The 18,218-nt window shown below is 36.2% G+C and overlaps 1 protein-coding gene across 6 annotated transcripts in view; it reads right to left on the reverse strand.

Moving 5' to 3' along the window:
- LOC109675936 (uncharacterized) overlaps nt 1-18,218 on the reverse strand; it is a 529,573-nt gene that overhangs the window by 165,707 nt on the left and 345,648 nt on the right. The window lies entirely within an intron of this gene.

Genomic DNA, 18,218 nt, shown 5'->3' on the forward strand with positions numbered 1-18,218 from the left:
AAACTATTTTGCCCTTATCTCTAATTTTGTTGAAGAGAGAGTATAAGCAATAATAGGAAGGAACAAGGGCTTTTGCTAGTTGAGATAAGAATCGCTATACAGGGAGTTGACACACATTAATTTCCTGTGTGTGTGTGTTACCTTCTAGGTTAATTCTTTCTGATCTAACGTTTTCTCTAGTTCCTGGTCCCCTTCTCCTATTGGCCTCAGTTGCTTTTAAGGTATCTGCTTTAGTTTCTCTGCATTAAGGGCAACAAATGCTAGCTAATTTTTTAGGTGAGTGCACCTAAAAGTGCACTCACTTTTATCTTGTAAGTTATGGAAACAGCCAAGATGCCCCACGACTGACGAATGAATCAAGAAAAGGTGGTATCTATACACAATGGAATTTTATGCAGCCATGAGGAAGAACGAAATGTTATCATTTGCCGGTAAATGGATGGAATTGGAGAACATCATTCTGAATGAGGTTAGCCTGGCCCAAAAGATCAAAAATCGTATGTTCTCCCTCATATGCGGACATTAGATCAAGGGCAAACACAACAAGGGGATTAAGCTTTTATTTGATTTTGCCATTTTAAGATATTAACCTGGATGGATGAAATCCATAATGGCAGAGTATGAAATTAACTAGGGTAGTGAGAATGTTTGTGAACTTACATTAATATTCAAATAAATAAAAGAGCCCCTCACAAAACAGCTTGGAAATATTTTGTTCAAACTTGAAGAGTTGAAAGAGTCAGACTCAATATATAGAATCACAGATTAAATTACATTTCCCAAAAGAATCAGGAAAACTCTTAAGGAAAATTCTCAAACAGAATGTCAAGATGGGACTTTTTATCATAATCAAAGTTAATTTCTTGCCATGTTATAACACACCATTATTAAGATCACCAAATTAAGAACTGTGACTCAGTTTTGTGGATCCTGTTTTCTCCAGTGAGGATATAAACATTGGTCATACAGAGAAGGCAGCATGAATATCTCAGTGAACTCAAAATTAGATCTATGGGTATTTTAAAATTAAACAAAAATGATTTATCTGTTTGTTTTATTTTATTTAGTGGAGAGGGGGCAAGTATATAGGTGAGTTGGAGGCAAACTAAGGACACTTTTGTAGTGTATTGTTCGCTCTGGGATCATCCAGTTCACACAACACTGAAGTATATCAGTGCTTGTTGACGCTCGAGACAAGACAATACATAAGCTATGGATAATATCATGGGCCAACACACTACCAAAATAAAGAAATAAGAACAAAGCAAAGCTAAACAAAATAAACAAAAACACTGATACCCTTGTGAATAATATTTTAAAACATTCAATGTCAAATATTCAAATTTCTATTGTTAATGGCAAACATTATAGTAAATTGTTTCAAACAAAATTAAGACAAGATTTCACTATCAAAATAGTTATTGGATTTCTAAAAGTGTCTTTGAAAGTATTTTCCTTTTTATCTCTTTGTTTTTCTCTCAATTTGTTTGTCCTATATTGAATCCATGTCCTCAATTTTGCTTTTTTAATGTACCCAAATATTCTTTTCCTCTATTAACTGTATTTCCTGGTAATAGCTAACTGCATTAATTCTTATTTGATTTATGCCTTCTTAGTAAATATTGTGTTTAGTAGGCAGGTACTCTACCACTCTAACAGCCAATTTTGTATTTGTTATTCTTTTAAATAGGCCCTTAATTTATGAGTGGGCCAGCCTGGACTGAAATCATCCTATTTTTGCCTTCCTGAGTAACTGGGATGATAAGCACATACAACGCTGCCTAAGTATACTGACTGGCTCAGATGGGATCTCAAAAAGTTTTTACTGGGACTGACCTCATACCATTATCCTCCCAAAGAGCTGGAATTACAGACTTGAGCCACTAAGTCCAACCTATATTTTCTTTAATATGTACATATTTTTATGTACTGTCCTTTTGGATTAGGTTCCTAAAACAATTGAAACATTTAACTTTTGCCATCTAAATTAAAATAAGAAAGTAAAAATAATACAGAAAGAGTTTTAATTGGCATAATTTCAAAATTTAGGATTCACTGTATCTGGAGTTTCTTAGATCATTCTTCATAAGTTAGATTATTAAAAAATTACTTATGTCACTTTTTTTGCAAATCTACTATAATAGTGTATGGAAGGTTCTTATAATTTTTTTTTCACTGTTAATTTTATTTACTCCAATTGTATTTGTGTGTGCTTCATTTCTTTCTCTCCCTTTTTTAGGCATATTGGTAAAGTTAGCATACAATAATATATTATTGGGTGTTTTACTTAATGCAAAATAGTCAAAGTAATGCAGTTCTTTTTAATAAAATTTTTATTAGACTATATTCATTATATGGGGGGATTTGAAGTGACAATTCCAATCAGACTTATATTGTACATTATTTTTATTTCCTTCAGCCCCTAGCCTTCTTTCCACCCCATTTAAAGCAATTGCAAGAGGTTTTTGTTATTTTTTTTTTCTTTTATTATTCATATGTGCATACAAGGCTTGGGTCATTTCTCCCCCCTGCCCCCACCCCCTCCCTTACTACCCACTCCACCCCCTCCCACTTCCCCCCACCCCCTCAATACCCAGCAGAAACTATTTTGCCCTTATTTCTAATTTTGTTGTAGGGAGAGTATAAGCCATAATAGGAAGGAACAAGGGTTTTTGCTGGTTGAGATAAGGATAGCTATACAGGGCATTGACTCACATTGATTTCCTGTGTGTGTGTGTTACCTTCTAGGTTAATTCTTTGTAATCTGACCTTTTCTGCAAGAGGTTTTGCAGTTCTATTTCATATACTTATATGTAGTCTATCCACCATATACTTATATATGTTCCTATATATATATATATGTATATATATATATATATAGGATATATAAGGATATATATACTTGATATCCTTCATTCACCCCCCCACACTAATACCTTCCCCCTCTGAATACACTGTGTTTATTTTACAGTACTGTTTTTTGTAATTAATATTTAGTTGATGTTCCAATATCTATCCACTGTGGGTGTGCTTTACTCTGGGCTCTTTAATCCTTTCCATTGCTCTCCCTTACACTTTACTTCCTTCCCCAGATTTTCAACAGATTTCAATACACATTCTCTGTCCTCTACTTTCATATCTTATGGTATGCAACATTACTGATGTTCTGTCATTCTCTTTTCCTTTCCCTCTTTCCCAGAGTTTCATAGAGAAGTTACACTGTTACAAAGATGTTCTACTTCTGAGTTTGTACATGAGAAGCTTGTTTTTGTATATAGGTTTAATCTTTGGATCTATCTTCCACGTGTTACAGAAAACAAGCAACTTTTGCATTTCTGATCCTGGCTAACTTCACTTACCATGATGTCCTCCAGTTGCATCCATTTACCTTCAAACACCATGCCATTATTCCTTTTGGCTGAGTAATGCTCCATTGTGTATATAAACCTCAATTTCATGATCCATTCATCAGTTGTAGGGTACCTGGGTTATTTCCAGCACTTAGCAATTATGAATAGTGCTGTGATGAACATCGGTGTACAGGTGTCTCTACTATATCCTGTCTTATGTTCTTTTGGGTAGATGTCCAGGAACAGTAGCACTGGTATCTCTAGTTGTTTGAGGAATCTCCAGACTGCTTTCCCTAATGGACTAATATACTAATTTGCATTCCCAGCAGCAGTGTATAATGGATCCTATTTTATCACATCCTTGACAGCATTTGTTGTTGTTACTACCCGTGATTATAGCCATTCCAACTTTGGTGAGATGAAATCAAAGTGTTGTTTTGATTTGCATTTCTTTTATAACCAGGGAAATTGAACACTTCATATATTTACTGGCCATTTGTACCTCTCCTTTGAGAATTTACTGTTTAATTCACATGTCCATTTCTTCATTTGGTGTTGGTTCTTTCATTCGGAGTTTTTTAGTTCCCTGTAGATTCTGGATATTAGTCTGTTATCAGATGAACAGCTGACAAAGATTTTGTCCTATTCTGGGGCTGTCTCTTGAGTCTGATGACTGTTTTCTCTTGGATGCTGAGCCTTTTGAGTTCTGTTTAGGAAGTCTTTCCCTATATCTATCTATTCCAGTGTATTTCCTATTGTTTCTTGGAGTTGTTTCAAATTTTTAGGTCATTTATTGAGGTTTTTGATCCAGGTTGAGTTGATTTTGGTACAGGGTGGAGGATAGGGATTTAGTTTCACTCTTTTACATGTGGATATCCAGTTTTCCTTGCAGCATTTGCTAAAAAGGCTGTCTTTTCTCCATTGTGTGTTTTGGGTTTGTTTGTTGAAGATCAGTAGGTTCTGGGTATGTAGGCTTCTGTCTGGGTCTTCTATTCTAATCCATTGATCTTTCTGTCTGATTTTGTGCCAATACCATGCTGTTTTTATTGTTATGGTTCTGTAGTATACTTTGAAGTCTGGTATTGTGATGCCTCCAGCATTGGAGTTTTTGCTCGGAAGTGTTTTGTTTATTTGAGGTCTTTTGTGTATCCATATGTATTTCGTGATTATTTATTCTATTTCTGTGCAGAATGTCATTTGTAGGATTGCAGTGAAAATGTAGATTGCTTTTGGTACAATGGCCATTTTTCACAATGTTGATTCTACCAATCCAAGAACATGGAAGTTCTTTCCATCTTCTGATGTCTTCTTCAGTTTCTCTCTTCAGTGATTTATAGTTTTCATTGAAAAGGTCTTTGGTTGCTTTTATTAGATTTATGTTTTTGAGGCTGTAATAAATGGTATTGTTTCCCTGATTCCTTTTTCAGTCTGTACATTGTTGTTTAGAAAAGCTACTGATTTCTGTATGTTAATTTTGTATCCTGCTACTTTGCTGAAAGAGTTTATGATTTCTAGTAGTTTTTTGATCATGTTTTTGGGGTCTTTTAGGTATATTGTCTACAAATAGGGATAGTTTGACTTCTTCCTTCCCTATTTTAATTCCTTTTATTTCTTGCTCTTGTCTTATTGATCTAGCTAGAAATTCCACAAAACTGTATTGAATTGGAGTGGAGACAGCAGACAGCCCTGTCTCTCAATTCTTTTTAAACATATTTTTATAGTTTTGTCATGTTGCTCTAAAACAGGATTACATATTAATTTCAAGTTATGCCTATGTTAAGGTAATTATAATATCTATACTCTTTTGAGGCCTGAGCTATATTTTAAGTATTGCCCTGACGGTGTGCTGGACATTATTTAACAACAAAATACTTTGATAGAAATGATCATTATCTTCTTCTTGCTGATTGCATAAATTTCAGTAGTTAGGGAATTTAACCATCTTTACATACTTAATAAATTTTGGACCTTAGAGTTGGGTGTGATATCTTATGCCTATAAGCAGTGCTACTCAGGAAGTGGGATCAGGAGGATCATGATCCAAGAGACATCATGTCAAAAACTGAAGTCCTCTTTGAAAAATAACTTCAAAAATGGCTGTGTTTGTCACTTGAGTTTTATAGTGCATGTCTAGCAAGTACAAGTCCCTGAGTTCAAACACCAGTGTTCTCCCCACTTTTGTGAAGCTACCAGTATTTTTGATGGAAGCCTGTTTCTCTATTGTGTTAATGACAATATTCATTATAATGTTTCATAGTCATTAATGCTTCTAATGAAGAGATAATCTATGATTAAATCTTGCTCAAAACAGTGAGGTTAGCCAGGCTCAGAAACCAAAAATCATATGTTCTCCCTCATATGCAGGCTTTAGATCTAGTGCAAATGCAGCAATGCGGTTGGACTTGGGTCACATGATAAGGGGAGAGCACACACAGGAGGTATGAGGACAGGTAAGAAACACAAAACATGATAGTATTTGATGTCCTCACTGCAGAGGAACTACTACAGAAATTTTAAAGCGACAGAAGTCAATATGAGAAGGGGATCAGGAACTAGAAAAAAGGACAGTTAGAGATGAACCAACTTAGAATGTAACACATTTGTACATGGAAGCAATGCTAGGAATCTCTCTGTATAGCTATCCTTATCTCAACTAGCAAAAACTCTTTGTCTTTCTTATCATTGCTTATGTTTTCTCTTCAACAAAATTAGAGATAAGGGCAGAAGAGTTTCTGCCTGGAAGTGTGGGGGCATGGGGGGGAGAGGGAAGGGGCAGAAGATATTGGGGAGAAATGACCCAAACAAGGTATGCACATATGAATAAATGAGAAATAAATAACAAAAATCTTGCTCAAAACACATCTCAGAAAATTATTACCATATGTCTTCATAAAAGTTGGTTTTCTTTAGTAATGAATGTTATGAAAAGACACTTTTTAAAAAAAATTACAGCTCTCCTGTCAATACATTACTGGAAACTGTGGGCAAATTTCAGTTTTGTACATTATGTTCCTTTTGCCCAAAATGTGTGTAATAAAATAAAGGTGCCATATGAGTCACAAAAACTTTGTTGGTAGATAATATATTTAGATAATTCAAATAAGTGGTTGACACTAATATTATTTAGAAAGTAGTGGTATGTAAATATTTTTCTTTTAACCATCAAAATACATCCTCAATCCTACAATATATTAATTCCATGACTGTTTTTCCTATGATATCCTCTGACTGGCTCATGCAATTGTCAATTCATGATAACATACCATTCTATCATTTATAATATAGTTATTACCTTTTCAAAAATCATTAATAAAGGTAATTTCCTTCAAGGAATATTAACTAAAACAAGTCACAAATTTTACCTGTTCAAAATGAAAGAGAAGAGATGATATATACTTACAGAGCCTTACCCAAATTAATGTCTATCTTGTAAGAATGTGGCAAGTATGAGGATAAAATACTCAGAAAAATATTAAGAATTTTAACTGTCAATTTAAGCACAATTTTCCATAAATTATATAAATATATAAAAATCTATTTTGGGTATGTGGTTTCACTGATGGATTATTCTCCTGAAGAAAGAATATTGCAAGGAAAGCTTAAGATATCAAAGAAGACATACTTGGTAATATATTGCTTATCATGGTCAGAATGTATAGGGTATAAAAAGAAGTATGGGAAACATAGATAGGGAGGATAGCGGTTTAAGGCCAGCCCTGTCAAAAACTTAGTAAGACCCCAATCTCACCAAGGAGCCAGGCAGGGTGTTGTGCCCGGGTGATCCTTGACATGTGGGAGACACAGGTAGGATGATCACAGGTGTTTTGCCTCTAGCAAAAAGCAAGACCCTGCCTGGAAAATAACTAAAAGCCAAAAATGGTTGGAGATGTGATTCAAGTGAGAGAGCCCCTTGTCTTGGAAGTTCACAGCTTTGAGTTCAACCTCTGTATTGCCAAAAAACAAAAAAAGGAGTGGAGAGTAATTTGTTAGAATATGATATTAGGCACTGAAAATGATGGTTTGTATCATAAAGGAACACTTTTCAAATAAGAAAAAGTAATGTGATAGATAATACAAAAATATTTATCATGAATGAAAATGTACTTTTTACCGAATAGAGTTTTATTTACTTAACGGTACAATTTTTTTATACAAAAACTCAGGAGAATTTGTCTTCTATAACTCTGTTCTTATCAATTTTGAAAGTTTGGATCAGATACTAGATCAATCTATTGAATAAAAAATTGAGAATTAAATTTTCAAGATACAGAAGCTTTGGATCTGTAACTTCCTTTTTTAAATGTATTTCCTAATTTTTATTTATTGTTTTATTTGTATACCTCTTACAAGTTTATTTATTGCTTATTTTTTCCCTTGCAAATTAAAAATAGTGCCGTTTGGAGACATGTGGGCATACCATATCGTTAACATTTGGAAGGGGGAGACATATTGTGGATTATCACTTAAACTTGATTAAAACACAATTGTAATGAAGTAAAGCAAAGAAATTGGAGAATCCGTTCTGTTCATCTACCTTACCTTTTGCATTGTACGATCAGTATCTGTATACACGTCTGCACCTCTAAATTAATTTTCGGGTCACCCCTTCACTTTAGGACCTTCCATATTCCCTACTTCCTCTGCGGCTCTTCAACCATCACATCCGGGTCCCCCAGCCCCTTATATTACTTGCCTGCGCAGTTGCCGTGGACCATTAGGATAGCTCACATCGCTGGGCAATGCTAACACAAGAGCAGAAAGCCAGGAGAGGGTAAGGAAGTTCCAAATTTAAGTATGAAAGTGAGTTTGAGTGACAGAAGAGACAACGCAAAGCTAAATCATTTCGTTTAATGAGAAATACCCGAATTTTGATTTTTCTCTCAGGATTTAATTGGAAAATTTTAAATGTACGAGTAAATTGTACATTGTGTATGTGTGTATATATATATATATATATATATATACAAATGTGTATATTTAATTAAATATTGTATATGTAATGTATGTAATGGGGATGTGTAAAGCCGTGTGTATGGGAAGGAGCTAGGGTTCGTTATGCTAAAAATACCCTTTATGTAGGGACCCTTAGAAAGTAAAGCCAGCAAAGAACCCGGATTTTGTTCTTGAGTACGGGGAATGGGTTTAAAGTTTGTGGAGTCTGGGAAGGGAAAAAAGGTTGAAAACCTTTTTGTTGGAGTGAAAATCAGTCTTATTACTATTTTAACTCCTTACCCCTCCTGTGGTGGTTCACCTTTATTTTTTTTCCTTTGTTATATTTGGACAAGCAGTCTAGTCCTGGATTGATTGTTGGACGTATTGCCGGGAGCCATTTTGTTTCACTTACGCTTTTTTTTTCTTTTCCGGGACAACATAGAGTCACAATAGAAAAACAAAGGCAGGATATTCTGTCACTACAATTAAAAACTTGTCCTGTTACTCCAAGAGCAAAATCCTTACCTGCTTGTCTGAAATAACAAAACTTTAGGTATTTGTTATAATTTCTGTCAGTTACTTTAAACATTGTGGCCGAAGTTTACTTTTGCCTCATAAAGGCTACAATTTTCATTGCTTTTAGCAGTTAGCATTTTAAGTATGTAAACGTTTGGCAAACACAATTTTAAGCTGAGAGTATTACATATGTAATCATGATAAGGGGAAAAACTGGAAAATACGTAGCATTTTGTAAATGAATTTGTACATTTTGTAAAAATAATTGGGTTCAAAAAATGAATTTTTAAAATAACTTTTAACATATTTTTAGGTGAAAACCGACCGCTTTGAAAACTCAGATGACCATAAGTAATTCGTATTGCTTATTTTATATTGCTAAAACAATACATATGAAATGTTTTCACTTTGAAAATATAATTATGTGAGGAATGGATATGTTATTTAGCTTTACTCATTCCACTATAATATTGTGAACCATAAAGATGTATCATTTTTCAATGTAAATTTTTAAAAGTTACAACCTGAATATTCAACTCAAAAGGATTACAATAGTATTTTCCATTTCTTTTTTTTTTTTTGTGGTACTGGGGCTTGAACTCAGGGCCTTTACTGTTAGTCACTCCACCAGCCCTTTTTTGTGATGGATATTTTCCAGATAGGATCTCATGAACTATTTGCTTGGGCTGGCTTCAAATGACAATCCTCCTTATCTCTCCCTCCTGAGTAGACAGAATTACAGGTATGAGCCACAGGCACAGGGCCCATTTCATTTTACAACCGAGTTTTTTTTTAATCTGATACATATAGAAACCAGAACTTTGGCCTAATATGTCATTGCTACTTTTTGCCTTATGTATTAAAAGGTTTCAGTTTTTAGAAGTAAAAAACATTATCAGTCTATTTACAGTACTTTTCTTGAATTTTAAATGTAGTGTAAAAATTGGAACCATTTGGCCCACTTAACAGCAAAATGATGCAAGTTGTTCAGCCTGGAAAACTCTTCATAGGAGGCCTCAATGCAGAGACCAATGCAAAGTCTATTGAAGCAGTGTTTGGAAAATTTGGACACATACTAGAAGGTAATTGAAGTTAAGAATCAATCTATGTATCGTTCAAAGTAAATATAAACTATAAAAATGTCTTTTTATTGAAACTTTACATGACTAGGACTGTCATTTTCTGGGTTTAACATTTCCTTATTTTTACAAAAGCACTGATGCATGGGATGGGTAAAGTGTTGCCCTAAGCATCTCTTACTACTGAAGATAAAAACAATTAATATGCTGTGGGTGTTGGTGTGAAATGTGGTGAGAAAGGCTAACTGTGAAGTCTTTTACATATAATATTGAGAATACTAATATAATATGAAACAAAATTTTAGATTACATTTAAGATGATTTTTAAATGGTTGATGATAATGCTGTGTTTGTTGTATGAGAGCTTTGTGACAGATTGTTTAAGGACTGACAATTTTGTTGAATGGAAGTTTAACCTTTATGTTTACATAATTTAAAAGTTTACATGTATTACAGTTCTATTGATGAAGCATTGAGAAACGAAGAAGGCTAGAGGCTTTGCTTTTATTACTTTTGAAAGCCCTGCAGATGCTAAGGTAGGAATGGAAAGGTAGGAATCTTTTAATAATAATCTAGATCTGTTCAGCAAGTAACAGTATTTATAGATCTTTCCCATTTTTCTCCAGTGTTGCTTTTTCTTTTGGCAATAATGGGGATTGAACTAAGGGCCTTGTACTTTTTAAGTAGAGCTCTGCATCTTGAGCCCCTTTGTGAGCCCTTTTTGGTTGGTTATTTTTGAGATTAGTATTTCACTTTATGTCCAGACCAGCATGGACCATGATCCTCCTGTTAGTACTTGCACTTGTAGCTGGGATGACAGGCACCCACTACCACTGCACCCAGCCATTGGTTGAGATGTGGTCTTGTGGATTTTTACCCAGAATGGACTTAAACTGAGATCCTCCCAATCTCTGTATACCAAGAAGCAGGGATTCAGGTTTGAGACACCATGCCTGGCCATTTTTCTACAAATTTTAAGTTGGCAAAATGCCATATAACTACAATTATTTACCCATGGTTCTTTTTTGTTACATAATCACTCAAAAATTGTTGGAAGGAGATTGAAACACCATATTAATTAACGTACATTATACTTAATTTTGTTAGTATTCCAGTGTAAATGTGACTAGGTTGTTAGCCTCCAAAAAACTGCTAAACTTTAGAAGAAAACCCCACAAGAATAGTAGAAGAAATAGGATAGTGTTTGCAAAAAAACCCAAAAAGTGCTATTTCAGTTCATGGAAGTAGAAAGACATACAAGAAGGAACAGTTAATTCCTACTTTTACAGGAATAATAGTTTTGATTCAAATTCCAAAAGATATAATGCATTTCATGCTCACTCTATCATATATTTGTTCATTGTTGAATTACCTTCAGCAAGTTTAAACTTTCTTTATTGTGATCCATGGATGCTAATTGCCTTTATTTCTGAAATGTAATGTTAAACTCTTGATACATGAACACAGTATTTTCTTCGTGTTTTACTTTCATGTTAAAGTTTTAAAGAAACTTAACAGTGAGATTTGGCTCACAGTTTCCATTAGGTATAAACACATGAAGAATAATTATTAGTAATCCAATTTCCCTCTAAAGTCTTCAGTTGAACTGATGATTTAATCAGTGCTTAATCACTGAACACTTTTATTATATAGAAAGATCAAGAAATTTTAACTGACTCCTGAATACTGAACCGACATAGCCACTCCAAATCTTCAGAAAACATTTAGGCCAGAAATAGCAAATGAAGCTCCACGGCTGGCCTATATGGCAGTAGATATTGGGAGAATATAAATATTTACCTGCGGTCTTAGTGAGGATTTGGTATGTTTCAAAAGTAATAAGCCAACAGAGTGGAACAGTTACCTGAATTAGGTTTTAAAAATCACTTTGACCTCCAGAAAAAGAAATCAATAGAAATTTATCATGAGATGATTTAGGACATTGACATATTTCTCAGAAATAAAAACAGGAAATACTGTATTAAAGAAGTACTTTGATAATTACACATATGTAAAACAAAAGGTGAAATGAGTCAGGCAGAAAATTCTAAATGAGACCAAGTAAAGATCCTACTTAAAGAAGTAAAATTATTAGAACTAGAGTAGGTAGTGAATAGGAAATCATACTGGGGGACTTCTCCTCTCTTAAATTTTAACATACAAATAGTGAAACAGAATGAATAGCATGAGGAATAATTTTGTGTAACTGTCTAAAATTTTATGTATGTAGCAGGTATATAAAGATTAAGATTTATGTATTATAAAATATATCACAGTGAGGTTTTAATTTTACTTTTAAATGTGAGAGACATTTCAAGAAATGGTAGTAATGCACATTTTGGTGCACAGTGGATTGTGAAGCACGTATTCATTTAAGAGGAAAGTGTTTACTTTTGGAAAAACCTAAAACTTGAGTGTTGTTGCAATAAAAATAGGAATATATTGAAGAATTTAAGTTAAATTCGATGGTATTGATGATGTACTTGATCTTTTTAGTGTTTGGATGGAAAAACAAAGTAGAGCAAGCCAAGAAGAAACCATCTTTTGAAAGTCATGGTAGGCACAAACTGCCACCTCTTTCAAGAACTAAAGTCCCCCAAAGAAGTCTGAGGTGTGGAAGAGGAGGAAGTGGTACACCAAGAGGTCGTTCTTCACGTGAAGGGTGCTTGGGTAATATCTTAAGATTCAAGGATGCAAACATAGGATCAAAAACCAGTAAGTTCACATAGTTAGAATTATTTCTGTTTACTTCCCTATAAGAAAAGGTTAATTTTATTGATAATAAAAATTATTTTTAAGTGCTGGAATTACAAGAATGATTGGTTTCTCTTAAATATTTTTAAAATCCTAATCACCTTGCAACAAAATAGTGTAAACTAAATACTGTTGTTGCTAGTAATATTACTTGCCTTTACTCATTCAACAAGTTTTGTGTGGAATTCATTATTATTATTTATTTATTTTTTTTGGTACTGGCTTTTCACTCAGGGCCTTCATCTTGAGCCACTTCACCAGCTCTATTTTTGTGAAGGGTTTTTTCTAGATAGGGTCTCTTAGAACTATTTGTCCGGACTGGCTTCGATCCACGATCCTTCTGATCTCTGCCTCCTGAATAAATAGGATTACAGGTCTGAGCCACCGGTGCCAAGCTGGAACTCATTTCTATTGCTCATACTTTTCAGTTTTTCACTTTGAGCCCAGAACTTCAAATGAGTTTCATCGTAAAATATTAACAGAAATTAAAAAGCACAGCAAAAATAAATAAAAGTCATTAACAATGCTCAAAGGTAAAGAAATAAATAATATTGTAGGGTGGCTCATGAAATACTTGTTTTTGTAAATGTGTGTGCAAACCTATTCCTATGTCATTTTGGTTACAATTTGTATATGAGCTTGAGGCTTGAAAATTTGCTTCCTGAGATTATCTAGAACTTCTCAAGAGTGTCTCTGATTCTGGAAGACAATTTAAAAAGTCACTATTTCATTAATACGCATCTTTGTTGTAAGAATGAGAAGGGTGAGTCAGTAAAAACTGGTGTTAATGTACTATTTTCAGAGATGCCATTCTGTACTGGATAGGAAAAGGAATACAGTTTTATTTTTTAGAAGAAACTGTTGAAAATTATTTGAAACTTTTACTTGTAACCACTGTTAAACATTAGATCTAATTTTTAAGGGAATTTGTGTCAAATATTTAGCTGTTTTCATAATCAAATTTATAATTCAGTGGATGTAATTTTCTAAAGTAGAATTACAGAGTTGAAGACAATGAAAGTTGCCAATTAATATTCTGCCATATATGAGAATATAATCTTCCTAGGAAATTGGAATATAAATATGTTTCTAGTTATAAAAATTATTTTTCATTATTTAGCATATATTTCTTAAATGCTCTTAAAAGTTAACAGAACTTAAGTCAATTAGTATTATTGTATAAATTGTAAAAAGTGTAAGTCTGTTTTCACATTATACTGACAGTTCAGACTTCTAATGGAAATCTCCTTGAGTTTTGGATGATATTTGGGTGTAGGCTTGTGTATTTGGGGTTTTGTCAGTAGGATGTTTTAAAAAAAGATTGTTTGACACGACACTTACATAAAGAATGCTTAATTCTGTTTCTCCCAATACTTAACTGTTTTCACCTTACCTGGACTTTAACTATAATTAAATTACAAGGTTTAACTCCTGCTTTACTGTCCAGTTCTCCCCACACCTCTTTCACACCAATACAAAATGAGTATTTTTGAGTACTTTTCTGAGTTTTACAAACTTACTTTTGAATTACACAAACATAAGTATTTGAATTTTATGATAAAACATACTTTTAAATCTGTCAGTTTTGACAAATACCTTATTCTTAGTACCAAAATATTTTAACAGCAATTTATAAGTATTAACTAAACATTGGCTATTAAAATATTGATACTACTTAACTAAGAATATTGTGTTTTCAATACAGATGATGGTGGATATACTCTTAATCTCAGAAGAAGAAGTCTGCTGTCTTTGAAACACTACATAAAGAAAAGCCGAAGCTGTGGGGGAGAGGCCCAGAGAGAGAATGGAAGGGAGATAGGTTGCTGTGAGGTGCTTAGAGTCCCCAGCAGACTTACTACAGACTTAGCAGGATAAATAAATAACTAAATAGATAGATAAATAGATAAGTGCCCCTGAACTGAGGAATGGATGGCGAAGGCTGGAATGTGACTGTGTTGCTAGGGAGAGGTGAGAAAGGGGAAACCGGAGCATGGGCAAGCAGGCTGCTGATTGGCTGGCGCCCGGAACGCGCAACAGGGCTAGAGCGTGGCAGGTAAGAGTTTCTTCAGTCAGTCGCTGGCCAGCCGGGGCAGCGACTGGGCCTGCTAAGAGTCGCTCTGCCTCGACTGAGGGTCCCAAGGCGGAGCGGTGGCTCTTTGGGCCCCGCCCCGCCCCGTCCCCCGGGGTTCCTGCCCGGACCTCCCGGGTCCCGGCTGCTGCGGCCCCAGCGCGGTGCGGCCCCAGAGCCACCGGTGGTGGTTCCCAGCCTGGCTGTGAAGATGGCGGACCGCGCTGTCGCCAGCGCCAACGGCAGCGCATCCTTGCGGGGTACACAGGAACGAATGGGTAAGTGGGCCTGCGGCTCCCGAGGGGACTTGGGCCTTCGAGGGAGGCGGGGTTCCCACTGCCCCCGGGCCAGCTGGAGCAGCATGGCCGGCGTCAGAAAACTTTTCTCTGGAGTCGCCTTGGTCCTCCCTCATCCCGCGGGATTGTCCTGGGATGGGACAGTGGGGAGGTTGGGAGGGGGCGGGAGGGGAAACGGCCGGCCAGCGCTTCCAACGGCCAAACCGCCGATGCCGGTGGCCAAACTGTCCGTGCCAACGGCCAAACTGCCGATGCCAACGGGCGAACCCCCGCGGGCGGGGCTGGAACTCGGGGCCCCGCGTGTGGCCCCGAGTCACGCCAGCTGTTAAAGGGCAACGGACGTTCTGCTGCCCGGGATACCGCGCGCCAGGGCGGAGCTTCCAGGATTGGAAAGTTTGAGGTTTGCCCCAACCTGGGACGGGACGCTGCACCCTCCTTGTCAAGGTTCAGGGAGGATGGAGCAGGGGATGGGGATGCTTTGAAAGGTGACATGAAACTTGGCTCTGTGCTGATCTCCTGATTAGCATGCTGTAGCACTTGACTTCCCCCAAGATGTCACCTTCCTTGGGTCATCTTGCAGGCCCTAGGTTGAACTAAAGGAGAATCAGCACTTCAGAGTGCTTTCTCTTCCACACGTCTCATCGCCAGAGTACCCCCCAGCCCCCACCAAAAAATCTCGTTAATCGTATCAAAGTTTGCAGCCCTTCCTTTAGGAGATTGCGCTGGACACCTGGGCAAGGAAGTATTTCTTGCCCAAGTAAGGAAGATTGTAGCCTGCTTTGAAGACTCTCTCTCCCACCTATGCACTAGAATACATGATTTCTATTGACTTCTGTTGAAATCCTTAGGGACTTTTGCATGTGTAATTGGCAAGGTAGTTTAGATTCACTGAGATTGGGTGGCCATATGTTACTAAAAATAGGAATCAGTTCTCCAAAGAAGGTGTCAGAAGCAAACAAACGGTTCCATAGGGGAAAATCAGTACTCCTGCTTGTAGCTTATTCATCTAGAGAGATAGAGTTTGCAATAAATTGTTGTATTCTTTGTTAATACCTAAGACCTTCTGATCTTAGTTTATTTCAGTGATTGAAATTAACCTGTACTCTTGAATTTACAGCATTTCAAAATAAAAACATAAAAGCCATGCAAAACAAAAAAAGGCTTAACTCAAAACCCTCCTTTACATTCTTGCCTCTCCTTCTACATTCAGAATTGAAAATATCCCATGTTAGACTGGAACAGAACTCCATCTTGATTAAAACTGCCCTCATGGTCTCAGCATTTTCCTGAAGGGGTCAAGAAGACAACCTTTACTAGGTCAATTTCATCTCCTGTGGAGATCCTGGCTGATGAGTTAAAACAGTGTCCATTTATATGCATATGCATTAATATATACATTAGATATATTCGTGATATAAATGTATGGATATGTTTAGTTATGTTTCCTGTGCACTGGTTGTAGCATACCAAAGAAATGTGCTGGTGGAGTGACTGAAGTGATAGAACACCTGCCTAGCAAGGGTGAGGCCCTGAGGCCCTGAGTTCGAACTCCAGTGCTGCCAAAAAAAAAAAAAAAAGAAAAGAAAAGGAATTCCAAAGAAATAGGCTTCTTTCAACAAACACGTTTTTTCCTATTTTTATACAGAACTTTTTTTTCAGTACTGAGGCTTGAACTCAGGGCCTATACCTTGAGCCACTCCACCAGCCGTTTTTTGTGATAGATTTTTTTCAAGATAGGGTCTCACAAACTATTTCCCCGGGCTGATTTCGAACCATGATCCTCCTGATATCTGCCTCCTGAGTGGCTAGGATTGCAGGCGTGAACCACCAGTGCCTAGCCAGAATTGTTTTAAAATACACTTTGAGTATTTCAACCAGATGAGAATAAGAAAGTTTGCTATTGACTTGTCACCTTTCCCTTCTTGTTTTTCTAAATTCACACATGATTTCTCAGCCTAGAATAAATTATGTAAAAAATACTTTGTACACATGCAGGGAAAGCTACTGAGATTGACAGCCAGATTCTCATAGAGTTTAGAGCTGGAGAACCTGTAAGGTTAGAAAATCTTGAACAGCTTCTACAAGTGGAAGGTCTACTGTAATGGCCAGCTGAATATTCTTTCCAAGTTGCATGTCTACTGTAATGGACAGCTATATATATTCTTTCCAAGTGGTCACTCATTGTAGATAGCTGGAAGTGGTAGAAAATTGTCCCCAGTTTTTATTATCAATTCCAAAGACATGCTGAGAGGTCTTCTGGAAGTATCTGTCAGCCTTGTGACTTTGTTGTTATTTTAGACAAAATTCCATGAACTCACCTATTTTTGTGGTTTCCCGATTGCATATTTCTTTGTTTTCCTATTAGTTTCTTTCTTAATGCTTTACTATCTCAACTCAAGTTGCTTTTTATTGTACAACTAAGATGTGGTGCCACTACTTGCTACCTATGTGATCTGAGAAAGATAGGTTTAGCTTCAGTTTTCTCATTGCTTTAAAACCATTAGCAAGGCTATGCCTTTTCTTTTCTCTGTTTCTTCTTTTTGTGGTGCTGAGGATTGAACTGGGCCTTGGCTGGAGTATGCTAAGTGTGCACTTCCCCAACTGAGCTATATCCGCAGCCCTCCAAAAGTTCCATTCTGATGCACAGTGAAGATGGAAGGAGAACCAGTATTTGGACATGTGACCATTCTAGGTAGAAAAATGTCAAGCAAACAAATATAAACTATACCAAAGTGCTAACACACATCTCTTGTAAACAGGCAGAAAAATGATAAAGTTCAATAAAAGTGATGTGTAAGATTAGTAGAGCACATTTTAGGGAAATGTAAGAAAAACTACAGGATAATGCACATGAGAGTTCTTAACTCTTTAATTGAACTCCTTAATTCCATGTATGGCTGCATCTAAAATGCCTCACAATCCTGGGCATCTCTGGGAAGGGCCTGGAGAAGAACACTGAAAAATCTGTTTTATCCTTGTTTAAGAGCATAGGAGATACGCCCCTATGCTATTGCACACAAGTCTGGTTACCACATATTAAGAAAAACTAAATTAACGGTTATGATAGGTAGTTAAAATAATTAAGGAAATGTGTGCTTGTGCGGCAGAGAACTAATGAAGCCTGAGATGTTAGTGGCCACTGAGAAAAGCTATCTGGGACTTATTTTACAGTGTAAGCTTGAAAGTGACATTACAATTGTTGCCATGGAGATCACCATTT

This window comes from Castor canadensis, chromosome X, assembly GCF_047511655.1.
Source record: "Castor canadensis chromosome X, mCasCan1.hap1v2, whole genome shotgun sequence".
NCBI lineage: Eukaryota > Metazoa > Chordata > Mammalia > Rodentia > Castoridae > Castor > Castor canadensis.